We start from the raw sequence: 15,962 nt of genomic DNA on the forward strand, positions 1-15,962 counted from the left end.
TAAGAAAATGATTGGAATGCATACATCTTTATACCTTTTACCTATATAGTTAAACTTAACCTTTTCTGTAGAATATATTATCAATAAATATTAAAGAAATTCCCTCAGAGACTCTTAGAGACACATTTTAATGCGTCCTGTTGCCGATTTTCCTCGATTGAGCCGAGTTTGCTGACAAAATACCAATGTTATCTCAACAAAGGGTTTAGACGTTTCTAATTAAATTTAACACAGTACTTCCAAATTAATCACTTTCTGAGTAACATTGCACAACAAGTAACATCAAGGGCGGGGGGGGGGGCAATATGGAGCCTACCCTATATACGCATGCTCATAGACATTGGATGTATGAACCAAGTTAAGACTGTCTACAGACTTAGTAAACTAAAGTGCCTTACCTGTTTTAGTACCCCCGTCTGCCCTTGATTGCTTCCGGTCCTTCTAAGTAATTTCTGGCAGATAGTTACAAACTTACAGCAGAAACAGCAAGTTTATCCTTATATACTATTAAAGTATACAATAAAGTACTTGTATTAATTATTCCGAAATGAATTTTATTGTGGTAAATAATTTAACTACCAAGTCTACTCATATATACTAAATTTTCATATAAACCAACAGTGCGTCTTAGAGTGCCATTAGACAAATCTTCTTGTCTTCTTTTATCTTTTGATCTTCTAGACGTGAATCTTGTGTATTTGGCGATCTGTATTCAGCGTGCTTTGTTAAAGATACGCGTAAAAGAAGCATCTATCATTCTTTTTGCAACAGCAAAATGCTCTTTTTCAAATGATAGCCAAAGCTCTTATGTAAGAGTGGCGATGTTGTCATCCACTCTGCTTAGTTGTTTACGCGTCAAAGCAATTCTTTCTCGCAACAGTGCCAGCTCTTCTTTCTTCAAGATTTTACTTGCATGCTAAGTGTGGAAAAAATTAACCATGCACAAACCTTTCGAAAAAACTTCGTCGTCTCGACCCCTTTTCCAAGAAGGTTAAGTTGTTGATTAATCTTGAACGCTGTTGTGAGAGCCGGTCAAGTCGTTTAAATGATTTATTAAAATACTCTCCATAGAGTTCTGTAATAATATTCATGTAAGTTTGCATGGTGACATCAATAAGTACATTAGCTTGTAGTTACACCACGTAAGTATTTTGATAAATCATTTAAACGACTTGACCGGCTTTCACAACAAAGTTAAAGATTAGACTTTCATGTAGTGTGTGTCCTAAATTTTATGGTTTACCTAAAATACATAAACCAGGTACACCGACTTATAATTTAGCTAAATATCTTGCTAGAAATTTAAAGCCAATGGTTGGTTTACTGAACACCATGCAGATACGTTCCAATATAACCAGAGAGCAGCGTGTGCTGTGTCTTCATCAAACAACTTAGCATCAAATGTGGTGGTATGGTGGTGTGTGGCTTGGTGTTATCGTGGTTGTTAACCGACCTACGGTGTTCACCAAACCTTACCCTTAGAGATCTTCCAGTTTCGCCGATATATAGTAAACCACATTTGTTGCATGAGATGCAATGAGGTTGGAGGAGAGGCATGTGAAATGGTGTGAAAAACTGTGAATTGGCAGCCGAAATAAAAGTGCCAGAATCGGTAAAAGAGCATGTTTTACATTGGCCAATGCCAGAAGGCGATGTGCCATTGGGCTCTGAACAGTTTTGCTGTAGAGAGCTGTGAACCAATTGTGTCCCGGATATTTTTGTTGTGCCGAAAAGAGACTAGGGGGTTATCGGTGAAAATGGAAGATGTCTCAGAATCATTCTGCAGGATATGAAAATTCCTAAGGAAGACATCCCTAACAGCAAAATTGAATGGATGATGTGTTAGAACTAAGGGATTAGAATTAATGCTAGGGGTGCTAGAGCAAATTTTTCTACAAAGTTAAATGTTACACAGATCATTAAAACTCCAACTAGAATCTCTTCGACTTCCCAAACGCTTAGTGATTTTAGTCTACAGTTTCATTCACACCACTGGTTCTTGAGAGTGATCACTTACCAGTGTACGTCCTACTACAGTTAAAATAGATCATGCCCATATGTCACCAATGAAATAAAAGAACTCATGAAGTCTCGGGACCTACACCTCCGTCGGTTTCAATTGACACGTGATGAAGGTGATTGGGTAGTTTACAAAGAATAGCGTAAAAACTAAATTAAAGCTACAGCGAAGGATCACACATTTAACGAAGTAAGAGAGCATCGAGATCTCTATAGAAAAAAAATCGATTACTTAATTCCCCCCCCCAAAAAAAAAGGAAACGCAAGTTTAGACTAAAGACTGAAAAACAATTGCAAAAGAGTTCAACCTTTTTTTCCTTCTGTGGGTCGGAACGCTTCTGAGACAGCCATAAATTTAGCCACAGACAACAATGTTGTACTATCAGATCCTCTGTTTATCGTAATCACTTATCCATCTGATCAACAGTTCAATTTTGAAATCCGTTACTTGTACAGAGGTTAAACGAATTATCATGGCCATGCCAAGTAATAAGTCCCCAGGACCAAATAAAATCGGCACGCATGTGATTAAAGATCCCAATTATACTCGGTCCTCTTATACGCATATAATAAATTGCCCTCTAGTGACAAGCACATTCCCCGACCAATGAAAGATTTCTGAAGTCATAACCCTACTGAAAGAAGTATGGTGGGTATATGCAGTGTTCGAACGTTTACGTGGGTATAGAGAAAAAAGGATTTGATGTGAGTATAAGAAATTTTGTAGTTGATGTGAAATGGTGTACGTAAACTAGAGTTGATGTGGCTAAAAGTATTTCGGAGTTGATGTGAATGGGTATGATGTGGGTATGAGCTATTTGGAAGTTGATGGGGGTATGGTGTAAACGACAGTTTGTGTGAACATGATGTCTTTAGGAGTTGATGTGGGTATGCAGTAAACGAGAGTTGATGTGCGTGGATATGGGATGAACGTTAAGGAGAGTTGATGTAGGTATGGGATTAACGAGAGTTGATGTATAAGGTATTTTAGGGTTGGTGTAGGTACGAGGTAGTCGGGAGTTGATGTGGGTATGAGGTGTTTGAGAGTTCATATGGGAATTGGGTATGGCGGGTAGTATTTCAGGTGAAAGCGAAGAGGTGTAGAGAGTTGAAAATTGGTAGTAGAATGGCTTGAAGTTAAGGATATTATTAAAAGCTAGTGGATACTATAATGTCAGACAGGTAAATTTGTTTCTTGTTTTTCTATTTCATAAATTGCGTTTTTCTTACAAATATACTCTAGGCACATAGAGAGGCGATTACTGATTAGAGTCAATGAAACAAATGGTGACAGAGAGTTGATGTGGGTATATGCGGTGTTCGGACCTTCACGTGGGTTGAGAGTAAACAAGATTTGACGTGGGTGTGAGAAATTTTGTAGTTGACGTGGAATGGTGTACGTATAAACTAGAGCTGATGTGGCTTGAAGTATTTAGGAATTGATGTGCATGGGTATGGAGTAAACGTGTGTTGACATGGGTATGAGGTGTTTGGGAGTTGATACAGGAATGTAGTAAACGACCGTTGATGCGGGTACGAGCTATTTGGAAGTTGATTTGGTATGAGCTATTTGGAAGTTGATGGGGGTATGGAGTAAACAAGAGTAGATATGGGTATATGAGCTATTTGGAAGTTGATGTAGTATGGAGTAAACGACAGTTTGTGTGTATACGATGTCTTTAGGAGTTGATGTCGGAGTTGATGTGGGTATGCAGTAAACGAGAGTTGATGTGCGTGGATATGGGATGAACGTTAAGGAGAGTTGATGTAGGTATGGGATTATCGAGAGTTGATGTATAAGGTATTTTGGGGTTGGTGTAGGTACGGGGTATTCGGGAGTTGATGTGGGTATTAGATGTTTGAGAGTTCATATGGTAATTGGGTATTTGAAAGTAAATGGCTTTGAATAAATGAAGGTCGCCATACTTCTGAGGATTTCAATGTACATCAACCAATTGGGAATTTAGGAAGCAAATTTGGGAATATTTGATTCACCGGAATCATCAATTTATTGTTAAGTCGCAGGTTGAGCTGATTTACGTCGGGGTTTCTACGATCGATTTCTGAGAATTGGATTAGCCCACAATGCAAGCAATCCAAAAGACCAATAATCTTCATCAACTCGCAGCAATGGTTGCCATTAGTTTCCTAAATAAGAGAAGAAATTAGCGAAATACAAAATAGAAACCCGTTCATTGTGAACGGAAACAAAAACTATTTTATGTGTAAATTTAAATGTTTTCATTTGAATGAGAAATCAAAAGTATTCAAAAAAGCTTTTAGTCCGGTGACGAAAACAAAAAAAAATCAGTATTGTATCATGGCTTGGTATTTTGCAATGGATGTCGCCTCTTGTCATCGCCACGAACTCTGTTGAATGAAACTCTTTGTCGTTCCCTTTTGTTTTCCTCATCTGATAAAATTTCTTGTTCATCATTACTCACTTGTGACGTGCAATAAAATATTATGGTGTCATCAATTAATGTTTGTCCAAATGACTAATCTTGTAAGTAGAATGGGATAGATGGACATGTTAATTAAGTAATGATGATACGTAAATCGACGGAATCTAAATAAGTGAGATGATTGAGAATAAAGCAGACACCTAGACAACTTTAGTCTTAACATGCCTTGACGCCACGCTATCTAACGCGTGAAACTATAATATTTTACTTGTTCTATTCACAAATTCTGTCGAGTTCGATTTGTCTGCGCACTGCCTTGGCACAATGCAAATGAATCGAAAAGGAGTTCCAGTTGAAATGAAAGATATCATTTCACATATCAGAACACAGGGTGAACTTATCATCTGAAGTATATTGGCAGAAAGATGGTCCACTAACCTTATAATCATACGTTGTCGAAACAACAACCGGGAAGAAGAATGTGCTGATTTTATCAACACTGAAGCAAATCCTTGGTACAACAAAAGACGACAGCCGTAATAAGTTGGCATTGTACAAGCTCTATGATTTCGCCAAAGATGGTACTGACATTGTTGATCAACGAATGGCATTTCACACAAGCAAAACCAAGTCACGAAGATGGGCCATGGTCGCATTAGCATACATGATTGATACAGCTTATGTGAATTCATCCGCTATTTATGCCTTGAATAAGAAGGTTGATCCTCTCAAACAAAAGTCTTTTGAGTATGGGTTTGAGTTGGTAATGCAATTGGTAAAACCGTATATTCCAATGCAAAGCCAACATTGTTTGCCCATGGTTGTCAAACAAAAGATTGCACTAATAATCGGTGACAACGGACAAAACGATCAACCTAACGCAGATGATGGCCCTGCATTGGAGAGAGTAGGAGGAGGTGCACCCTATGTTAGAGAGCAGCAGATGGAAAGGGATATTCTAAAAAGAAACTGTCCATAAAGTGTGTGAAATCGCTCTGCTAGTCGTGTGGTAATCCTACATGTCAGGAACATATGGTGCAGAAATGCCAAGTTTCCAAAGAAAAATAGTAGTATTTATGGACATCAGAGGTATGCCATAACATTAAACTACTGGGTGTCCCAGAAAAAAGTACTCGGGTTTGATTCATAATAGCTTCTAAACTAGCTATTAAACTGAAATAACTTTCACTAGATAGAGGGAAGACTAACTTAGATTTTGATATATTACAGTTGTATTTTACTTTAAAATTTACGGAGATATCAATGTTCAAAATTGGTAGCATATTTCTGGAGGTGTCTAAATTATGCAAAAAACGCCGTATCAAATGTTAATCAATATAATTTAGACACATCCAGAAATATGCTACCAATTTTGAACATTGATATCTCCGTAAATTTTAAAGTAAAATACAACTGTAAGATATCAAAATCTAAGTTAGTCTTCCCTCTATCTAGTGAAACTTATGTCAGTTTAATAGCTTAGCTAGTTTAGAAGCTATTATTAATCAAACCGGAGTACTTTTTTCTGGGACACCCGGTATGTCTTTTGAATCCAAAAAAACAAAAAATATCACATCCAAATGCAGGGCCATCATGGTCTCTTCAAAGAAAAGAACCAAAATCATAGAATATTTAGGGATTTTTGCCATTCTTCGATAAGTGGTCGTATCGAACGGGGCCAAAACGCAGCATTTTGGATGTGAATTCAACTTTTTTGTTATTTTTAGGTTAAAGAGAGATAAAATTTCCTAAAAAAATATAACTATATAAAAGGATAATTTCAGGTAATCGACAGAATTTCTGAGGGGTGCGCTCTATTAGCGCACCCCCGGTCATATCAACATCAAAAAACCCCGGTACAAATAGGGTTGAACCTGACTGTATCGGACACGTCCAAAAACGCCTTGGAACAGCGCTTCGAAAATTAAAGACAAAGGGGAAGTTAGCAGTTGGCAAGGCAACAGGTGGCAAAGGACACAGGCTATCAGATAAGACAATTGATATGCTTCAAGAATATCATGGAAAAGCTATTCGATCGAATGTCAATCGCAATGAAGTGTCAACCAAATAAATGGAAGTGTGAGAAAAAAATGATGAAAGCAGTATGGGCGGTGCTACATCACGGTGTCATTCAGGATGATAAGCAATCAAGGCACAGGTTTTCCCTGATGCATGGTGAGGAATCATGGTGTAGCTACAAAAGAACAGGAAAACACTTTAGGTTTAGCTTTAGGTTAGCGTTTCTTAGACGTTGAAACACCTCTCGCAGATTTACCACTTGCTGATTGAAATCCTTACCAAGAACAATGATATCATCAAGGTAAACCAAACACGTTTGCCACGGCAACTTTGCAAGTACCGTTTCCATTAGTCTTTCAAAAGTGGCCGAAAGCTATTGTCAAAATTTATGTGTCCTACGATTGGGATGAAGAAACTGGTGGCTCTAGTTACCTTTAGTGTGACCATTAGTAGCTAGACGTTTAGGCTTATACAGAGGCGATTACTGACGAGAGTCAATGAAACAAATGGTGACAGAGAGTTGATATAAACAAGATTTGATGTGGGCATAAGAAATTTTGTAGTTGATGTGGAATGGAGTACGTAAACTAGAGTTGATGTGGCTTGAAGTATTTCGGAGTTGATGTGGGTGTGGAGTAAACGAGTGTTGACGTGGGTATGAGGTGTTCGGATGATGTGGGTATGAGCTATTTGGAAGTTGATGTGGGTATGAGCTATTTGGAAGTTGATGTGGGTATGAGCTATTGGGATTGCTATGTAGTATGGAGTTAACAACAGTTTGTGTGAATATGATGTCTTTAGGAGTGATGTCGGATTTGATGTGGGTATAAAGTAAACGAGAGTTGATGTGCGTGGATATGGGATGAACGTTAAAGAGAGTTGTAGGTATGGGATTATCGAGAGTTGATGTATGAGGTATTTTGGGGTTGGTGTAGGTACGATGTATTCGGGAGTTGATGTGGGTATTAGGCGTTTGAGAGTTCATATGGTAATTATGTATTGAGAGGTAAAATGAATATTATGTAGATGATGCGGGTATAGTATTTCAGGTGAAAGCGAGAGGTGTAGAGAGTTAAAAATTGGTAGTATAATGGCTTGAAGTTAAGGATATTATTAGAAGCTGGTGAATACTATAATGTCAGACAAGTAAATTTGTTTCTTGTTTTTCTATTTCATAAATTGCGTTTTTCTTACAAATATACTTTAGGCACATACAGAGGCGATTACTGATGAGAGTCAATGAAACAAATGGTGACAGAGAGTTGATGTGGGTATATGCGGTGTTCGAACGTTTACTTGTAGTAAACGACATGTGATGTCATGTATGCGCACACGCTACATACCATGAAAGAGGTAGCTAGCTTCTAAGACATCAACCTGACCAACCGCACACGCTAGTAGGACAGTATACGATTCGACTGATCTATGATTACAATAACTTAATGCTGAGTCTATGAGCTTGAACGTGACAATCAGGCGCTTTCTTCCAAGCCCGAACTTGTATTTTTATTTATTCGATTACTAAAGCAGCAGAAATGTTTCGATTTGACGCAAATAATACCTTTAAATTTTGCAAACTGTGTCTTGCAAAATTGTTTTTTTCTTGTTTTGCAGACTGAGCAGAGCGATTGAGCTTGTGCATGGTGCTTATGCATGACCCTCTGAAATGCTATTGGTTGTTTTTTCGCGCCAAATGGAAAAGGAGTCTAATTGGTTGGATTGAGCGGGTCAAATGGTGTTCGCGTGCGATACCATATTGCATCTACTAATGCATTGGAGCGCCGGTTTGACGCGTGTCTGACATGCCGCCCGCCTGCATGCGTAGTAAGTGCAGATTGATCTTTCTTTAATACCAGTACAATTTGATTGTTAGTCAGGTTACTCGTAGCGTCCGTTCTATTTTGTTATTCCGAACTGGTCAAAGGATTTATCGTGTACAGACTTTAGACTTAATTCATAGTGTATTCGATAGATTTACTTGTTATTCATATAATCGCATGGTTTTATGATACTGCGTGAACAATTAGTTATTGTGTTACCATTAAGTACTAGATATTTTTGCATTGTCATGTTATTTAGTTCGAACCGATTTTCACGATTAACGATTGCTACACTTCTGTATCAATTCTCGTGTATCAACTTCACGAACTTTCGGATTAAAGTTTATAATATTTTTGCTTGTTCGATTCACAAATTCTGTCGAGTTTGATTTGTCTGCGCACTGTTCAACCCAAGCGTTATCTCATTGGTTATTGTTAAGAGTTAATGATTCATCACTCCAATATCGTTCCGTTCTACCATTGGGATTAACACAGACTTGGGGGCTGTTCATATCTGCCCGGTTACCGAGATTTAACGAAGCGTAAAATGGACTTTAAGGTATTGAAATGAGTAAATAACACGATTCTGGTAGTCGTGTTATCATCCTAACAGCTCATGTGAACAGCCCCTTGGTTAGGTAGCTCTGCTGGTAACTTGTATCTCGGCAGCTCGCCACAAATTTGGTGCGCAGTGAGTCATTTTTATGCCTATGCTAGAAGATGACCGCAAAACATACGCAGACGCGTCAAAAACACTGAAAGAAGCAATGTGTCCAGAAGCCAGCCGGGAGAATTACTTTGCTGATTTTGAATCACGAATGTTACGACCTGGCGAAGACTCGTCCGCGTTTAAGTGGGAATTAGAACAAATTCTGTGAGGGCTCAACCTAACATCGAAGTCGCCTCGAAAACGACCCTTTCAACAAGGCAGGTCATGAGAGGTTTGCCGAAGCAAATGAAAATAAAGCTTTTGGAATACGATCCAGTACCAGACCGACCAAAAATGTTCTCATTTGTACAACGAGATAGAGCTATTAAGGACTACAACCCACTTTTTAATCAACCTACTTGATAATTAACCTACAGATTTATCATCTAGGAGTTACAGGCAGTGTACCGTGGGCGAACAAATTGCACGGTTTACCGTGGGCGAACAAACTGCACGGTGCCCCGTAGGTGTTAATTTGCTGCCATCCCTCCGCCAACGTAAAGGGGCTCTCTGCGAAAGTTAACCCACTTAACCTCAGTAGGAGTAACGATATTCCGAACGGCAGAATCGAAAGAGTTAGATTTTTCCCATGACCAAAAAAAAAACCCATCAGACTAAAATATTGAAAGGAAGGATACATGAAAATAGGCACGGCAAGTCCCCAGTAAGCGGGAGGAGGACAGCTTCGACCCAGTAAATTAGGAGTGTTGATTTAGATACCCTTTTTTAGAAACTCTCCAAGCTCCAACTGCCTTGTTTTAACAACAGGGCAGTTCATGAAAGGCTTGCCGAAGCAAATGAAAATAAAGCTTTTGGAATACGACCCAGTACCAGACCTACCAAAAATGTTCTCATTTGTACAACGAGATAAAGCTATTAAGGACTACACATCAGATACATACGAGTCCGTATGTACAACCTTGACTGAAGAAAACAACGTCTGTAGCACAAGTTAGTCCTCCGAGTTAACTCGTCCTTTATCTCTAGTCTGTGCAGAATATAAGAAATAGCGTGAATCTGAGAATCACCTTTGAAAAATTGAGAATGAATATGAGACTGAGAGTTTTGCCTGCAATCAGGTTGTTAAACCTGACTGTATCGGACATGTCATAAAACGCCTTGGAACAGCGCTTCGAAAATTGAAAAGAAAGACAAAGGGAAAGTTAGCAGATGGCAAGGCAATAGGTGGCAAAGGACACAGGCTATCAGAGAAGACAATTGATATGCTTCAATAATATGTAAAAGCTATTCGATCGAATGTTAATCGCAATGAAGTGTCAACCGAAGTGAAAAAAAAATGATGAAAGCAGTATGGGCGGTGCTATATCACTGTGTCATTCAGGATGATGAGCAATCAAGGCGCAAATTTGCCCTGATGCATGGTGAGGAATCCTGGTGTAGCTACAAAAGAACAGGAAAACACTTCAAAAAAAGAGTCAGTATCTTGATCCCAATTTCCTGCAGTTTTTAAAACCAGTATTTAAGAGTGACCGAACTACTTTGCTTCGATGCTTGCCAGGATACTCACAGAACAAGAATGAATGTTTAAACAGTGTGGTGTGTCCAAAGCACCAAAGCATAAATTCAAAGGACCAACTATATTGAGATGGCGGGTATGTCAGCAGTTTTGCTGTTCGACTGTGGTCGAGAGGGTCGTCAGGAGGTTATAGCATTGGCAGAGATTCCTTGTGGTCATGACTAGAATTGAAAAGAATCAAAAGAATTTAAGGAACTATGCGACGGTCTGCTGGAAAGTGCTACTGAAGAGCAATATGAGTTGGTAAAGAAGCGTTTTGTTGCATTTATTTCGGCAAAAAAGGATCGCAAATTTCTTCATTCTTGGATTTTATGGTGGCATGCTAGAAGGGGATTTATTTTCCGTGCATTTGGACAGCACCAGGGGCCATTTATGAACCAAGCTGAGGTGATCCACGCAGGCTGGGCACACAGAGATCAACCAAATACGTCGTTACTTAATGTTGCTCATGCAGATGTTCGCGATTCGCTTAGTTTAGCAGTAGAGATCAAAGCATATGCTGCTGGAACTTCAACTGGTGGTTCTGGTTCTTCGTTTGTTGAAAGAAAAAAGAGGGCACATGCGCGAGAGTTAAGCCATGCTAAAAAGCTAGGCGCTGAAATTTTGAGAAATGATTTAAATACAACTAGGACTATCGATCCTTGCACAAGTTTCCGTCCCAATGAGAAAAAGAGCAGAAAGAAAACAAAAACTCGCAATGAAATCTCGACCTCTACAACGCGTTGTCGTCCAAAGATTTCCTGCAGTACTAGCAGAAGAATAATCGAAACCGAAGCGACGCTAAAAAGCATCCCCACATCGAGTATATATTCAGCAAGTCCTGCTATTTTTTTGCCATTTCAGCGACCAACACAAATTACGCGACTTGCTTGCTCAGCACTGTAATGATTGACGTTATTAGGCGGGAGCATGGGGACGAGAGAGATACGAGAAAGAAGAGCGTGTTAAAGTTTGGGGAAGTTTTGTAGTTTAAAATATAAAATATAAAACATGAAATCAGAGTGTGTTTAATTATTTCAAGCACGTCCAAGAAGCATGGCAACACAAGCACAATACTATGGTCAAACGTTTAATACACCAGTACCACCACCTCAGTATAATTACATGCAATTCTCGCCAGCCGATGGGCAATGGCATTCTGGTATGTCTCCCTTCCATTACGAAGTCGTTTTTTATCAAATAATGTAAAAAAAATAGTATGGCGGTGGAAATGAATTCGCTGAAAAGTATAGAATAGCTCCATTACCCCCAGCTCCAGCCCCATTAATACTGTTATTAAACATGTTGACAGGAGAGTAATTCGTAAATGTGCGCAGACAGGGAGGACTTGTTTTCAGAAATGAGCTTACAAATACTTATTACCACTTGCAAAGCCTACATATTAGGCGGAAAAATCCAGTCTTTGCTGGTCATGCTTATATCTCTCGCGAAACATTCGAAAGTTTGAACGACCGACAGCGTGAGATTTTGGATACCAGTGACATAAATATAATTTTAAGCATCATGACTTAGGCTCAGATAAAGTATGGCATATTTTGCCGCTATACTTAGTGTTAAGTAGTAGTTATAGAAGACAGAATTCGTTGAAGCAGAAACCATTGAATAAAATCAGTTGTTTATCATATCAGATTTTTTAAATATGAATTATTTGGATCATCATCATAATATCCTATGATGTTATTTATTATTTAAGTTAAATTCAGCATATTTGCATGCTTAGATTTTAAATATGCACAGGTTAAAGTTTTATCATAGTTTTGTAGATCATGTCTTAAGCTTCAAAATGATATATGGAACATTGCATATGCTTTAAGGCGGATGGATTTTCAGTAGGCGAAATAAAAATTTTCGACGGTAATTCCAACTACTCATGCGTAATAGCTGCTTGGCAATTTCGACTGCGATACAATTCTTTTTGCCATGAAGTTTAAATCTCAGGGACTTTTTTTCGATTTCGCTCGTGGAGCGAATTCAACATGGCGGACGTTGAAGAGAGTGGCGATGTTAGCATTCTTGCTACCCAGGAAGATAATGAATATGTCAAAGAATTTGATGTTGAAGTGTTTATTCATATACTGCAAAAATACGAATGCCTATGGAACACGAGTCTGTCATCTTACAAAGACAGAAACTGCAAGCTATCACTTGGCAACAACTGGCTTTTATGAATTATTCTACCAGTGGTAGTTGAACTAATTCGGTAACTTGCTGCAATAGTCACTTGGGCATCCCCAGTTGTTAGGTATCTCAATGACAACGCCAAACGCTCACTAGGTGGTATTGGGTACCTCATTAAAGTAGACTTTTTCTAAAGAGCTGACCCTATCCATGTCAAAATTCGTTCAAATGCTGCAGGTGACATTCTGAATCTTCTAGCAAAGTACTCATGGTCAAACAACATCATTTCTTTCACTAACAGATGCTATTCACCTTTTCCACATCTTTCCTGATAGATTTTTCAAACCCAAAACCTTTTATATTTTTCGCTGCGTCTCCTGGGGCGTAATCACAAGCATAACAATAGCAACAGCCTTAAGTAATATCTATTATTCACGGCAGCCATTTTGAAAATTCGTAAATTGACTAAATTCACTCGTTTGAAAACTCGCGCGTTTTTTTACATGGAAATTGACAGACAATTTCGCTCGAAGTTTCATTTCGCTCGAACTTTTTCGCCTAGTGGAAAACAGGCTTTAAATAATAATGAAATAGATGCGGCTTTGCATCAGAAGGTTGCGAATGTAAAAATGAGAGTAGAAAGCCCCCTAAGTAAGTTTGTTTCTTTCTTAATCTTCTTCTTTCTTGAATTTCAAACCGAGGCCTGCATTCATATGTTGTCGGTGGTTATGCAAGTTAGCACATGTGCAAATGCTTGCAGATATATCGTTCTTTCATTTTGACTCAAAAGTTGTTGGATTTCTGGTTGTTTTGAGGCGATTTTTGTGAAGATTTTCAAGCGTTTGTGACACTTAAAATCCAAAATGACGTCTGGTACGATGCACAAGTCAATTGTGGACGTTTTGGACGATTTAACGGCTCAAACTGCCTCAGAATTTGAAAGTGGCGAAAATACATCGGGTTCGGAGCATGAGAATGATGACGATCACAAAATTGACAACAACACGCGTGCTAGGGATGAAGATTACGTGCCTTGCTATCAAGACTCTGTGTTCCATGACGCTGATTCTGAGGTACATTGTGTTTTCTATATTTACATCACTATGTTTTGTAGCCTAAAGGACAAGTGTTGCAAAAGTAAAAAGGGGGAAAATCTTCCAAAAAAAGGAGGACATTAGAAATTTCACAAAGCATTAATTTAAGGAAGACAGCAGGTGAGGAGACAGAAGTTCGTGTCAGCAAGAAACTGCCAGATCACTGACAGTGATGACACTCGCCGTCTAAAACGGGAAAACTGTATATACGGTGTTTTGCCAAAGGATTTTAAATGAAATACTTGGGTCAAATTACGAAAAATTATTACCTAATTTATGGACCTTTGTCCTTGGCCAGGAGGATTTGTTAATTGAAATTCATCATAGTAGCCAGGAATAATCAGAGCATTTTTCACTACTCCAAAGGCGATATATTTCCTATTTTTCCGTCTTTCTTGGGAAATACTGATGATATAATGCTAGCAAAATAAACATTATCATGTCTGCATGGACAAAGACTCTTTCACCAGAGTCGACTACGGTTGATAATGAGCCTGGACCTAGCTGTCGACGAGAAAAAGCAAGTCGAGGGAAATCAAAAAGGAAAACGAAAAAGGCGAAAACCAGCGCACATACAAAAACTTTTACAGGAATCAAAGGTAACACTGGATATTTAGTTCCATATGTTGAAACGCCTGGCCGGTCACGACAAGCTCGACAAGCAACAACAGCCATGGATGTATTGAACTTGTTCATTCCGCTTGCGCTGTACAAACCTAGTTTGACGAGACAAATCGATATGCTGCTGAAATGAGAAACAGAAAGCCCTCTAATATAAAATGGGTCAATGTTTCTGTGAAAGAACTAATGGCATATATTGGAATGGTCACCTTATCGAGAAATCAGTATAGATGAAATGATAGGCACCAGATGTAGAATTAGTTTCATCCAGTACATGCCAAAAAAACCTGTAAAGTTTGGTGTAAAGAACTGGGTTCTTGCTGACTCTGTTATGCCTTATGTGTGTAACTTTCAAATTTACACAGGAAAAAACGAAAGAACACCCGAGGTTGGGCTTTCCCATAGATGTAATGGACCTTGCGGAACTATATTTGAACAAAGGTCACAGATTGTTCATGGATAATTTTTATAGTTCTTCTGCTCTTTATGAAGAACTGCATGAGAATAAGACACTGGCATGTGGAACAGTTCGACAGGACAGAAAATGAATGCCAGCAGATCTTATGACGAAAAATACACCAACCTCTCATAATCTCTCAACTTATACACAGGAGCTTTGCGAGGTAGCTATTTGTTTACTAATAGTGAAGATTTCTTTTGAAAAATTTGGCAAGTATACCTTTTCAAATTTACGTTTAACCTTACTGATTCTAACTTTGTCACCAATCTTAAACTTATATAGTTAAGTATACTTTACATTTTTTGCAACCCTATGATCGTCATACGAAGTATGCCACACTTTCCTTTCATTCTCAGTGGTGACGTTTACAGGCTCTGTTTTAATACTACGATGTACGCTATGATTATAGGAATACACTAAATCGGGTAACATATCAATAAATCCCATAGTTATATTAGCCGTAAAGTATCTCCACATTCTAGTCTTAAGAGTTCTAATTAATCGTTCCACAATACATGCTTTTGTCTCGTACGTACTGTACAGTTCGATATCCTGTTCTCTCATCAAAGCCCGAAATGTTTGTTCCCTGATCTGTCAGAATTTTCTCAGCCTTGCGCACTGACAATAGTATGATTTTGAAAGCTTCAACCAAAGAAGGACCTCCTATTTTATTTTTCAAAGGGATTACCCAAGCATATTTTGAAAACACATCAATACAAACTAGAAGATAACGATAGCCGTCTTTAAACTTCTGCATTGACTGAACGTCGGCTGGAGGTCTGACTGGAGGTCTAATTGCCAAGACTCATTGATTCCAGACGAAAAAAAACGGTTATTTTAAAATTGCGTCGCACTGGTTTATGCAATGTGTATGCGTCCTGTTTCATTAAAAATCATTTAATTGCTTGACGGGTAATTTTAAATTTTCCCTCTTTTTTATATCGGCATATAAACGATTAACACCACCAAACCCACCCACTCGTTTAGCATTATAATAAACACTTGAGAGGTATTCATCCATGTTTACGCAAAGACACCTTCTGTTAAGGTAGTCATATCCCTTTTGTAAGTCATTTATCGTATTGTTTTCGAAATTTTGATTTTGTAGGTTTTGGGTATTTTAACTAGTGTACTTTTCGAATTTTAAATTACTTTCATGA

At 38.4% G+C, this 15,962-nt stretch overlaps 1 long non-coding RNA gene across 2 annotated transcripts in view; it reads right to left on the minus strand.

Moving 5' to 3' along the window:
- Positions 1 to 2,012: 2,012 nt before the first annotated feature.
- Positions 2,013 to 15,962, minus strand: part of LOC114529966 — a 46,420-nt gene continuing 32,470 nt past the window's right edge. For both annotated transcript variants that reach the window (XR_003687714.1, XR_003687713.1), the window contains exon 4: positions 2,013 to 4,167. This is a non-coding gene — a long non-coding RNA (uncharacterized LOC114529966). The remainder of the gene's footprint in view (positions 4,168 to 15,962) is intronic.

The sequence above is a fragment of the Dendronephthya gigantea genome, unplaced genomic scaffold, assembly GCF_004324835.1.
Source record: "Dendronephthya gigantea isolate DGI-Jeju-01 unplaced genomic scaffold, DenGig_1.0 000058F, whole genome shotgun sequence".
Taxonomy (NCBI): Eukaryota; Metazoa; Cnidaria; class Anthozoa; order Malacalcyonacea; family Nephtheidae; genus Dendronephthya; species Dendronephthya gigantea.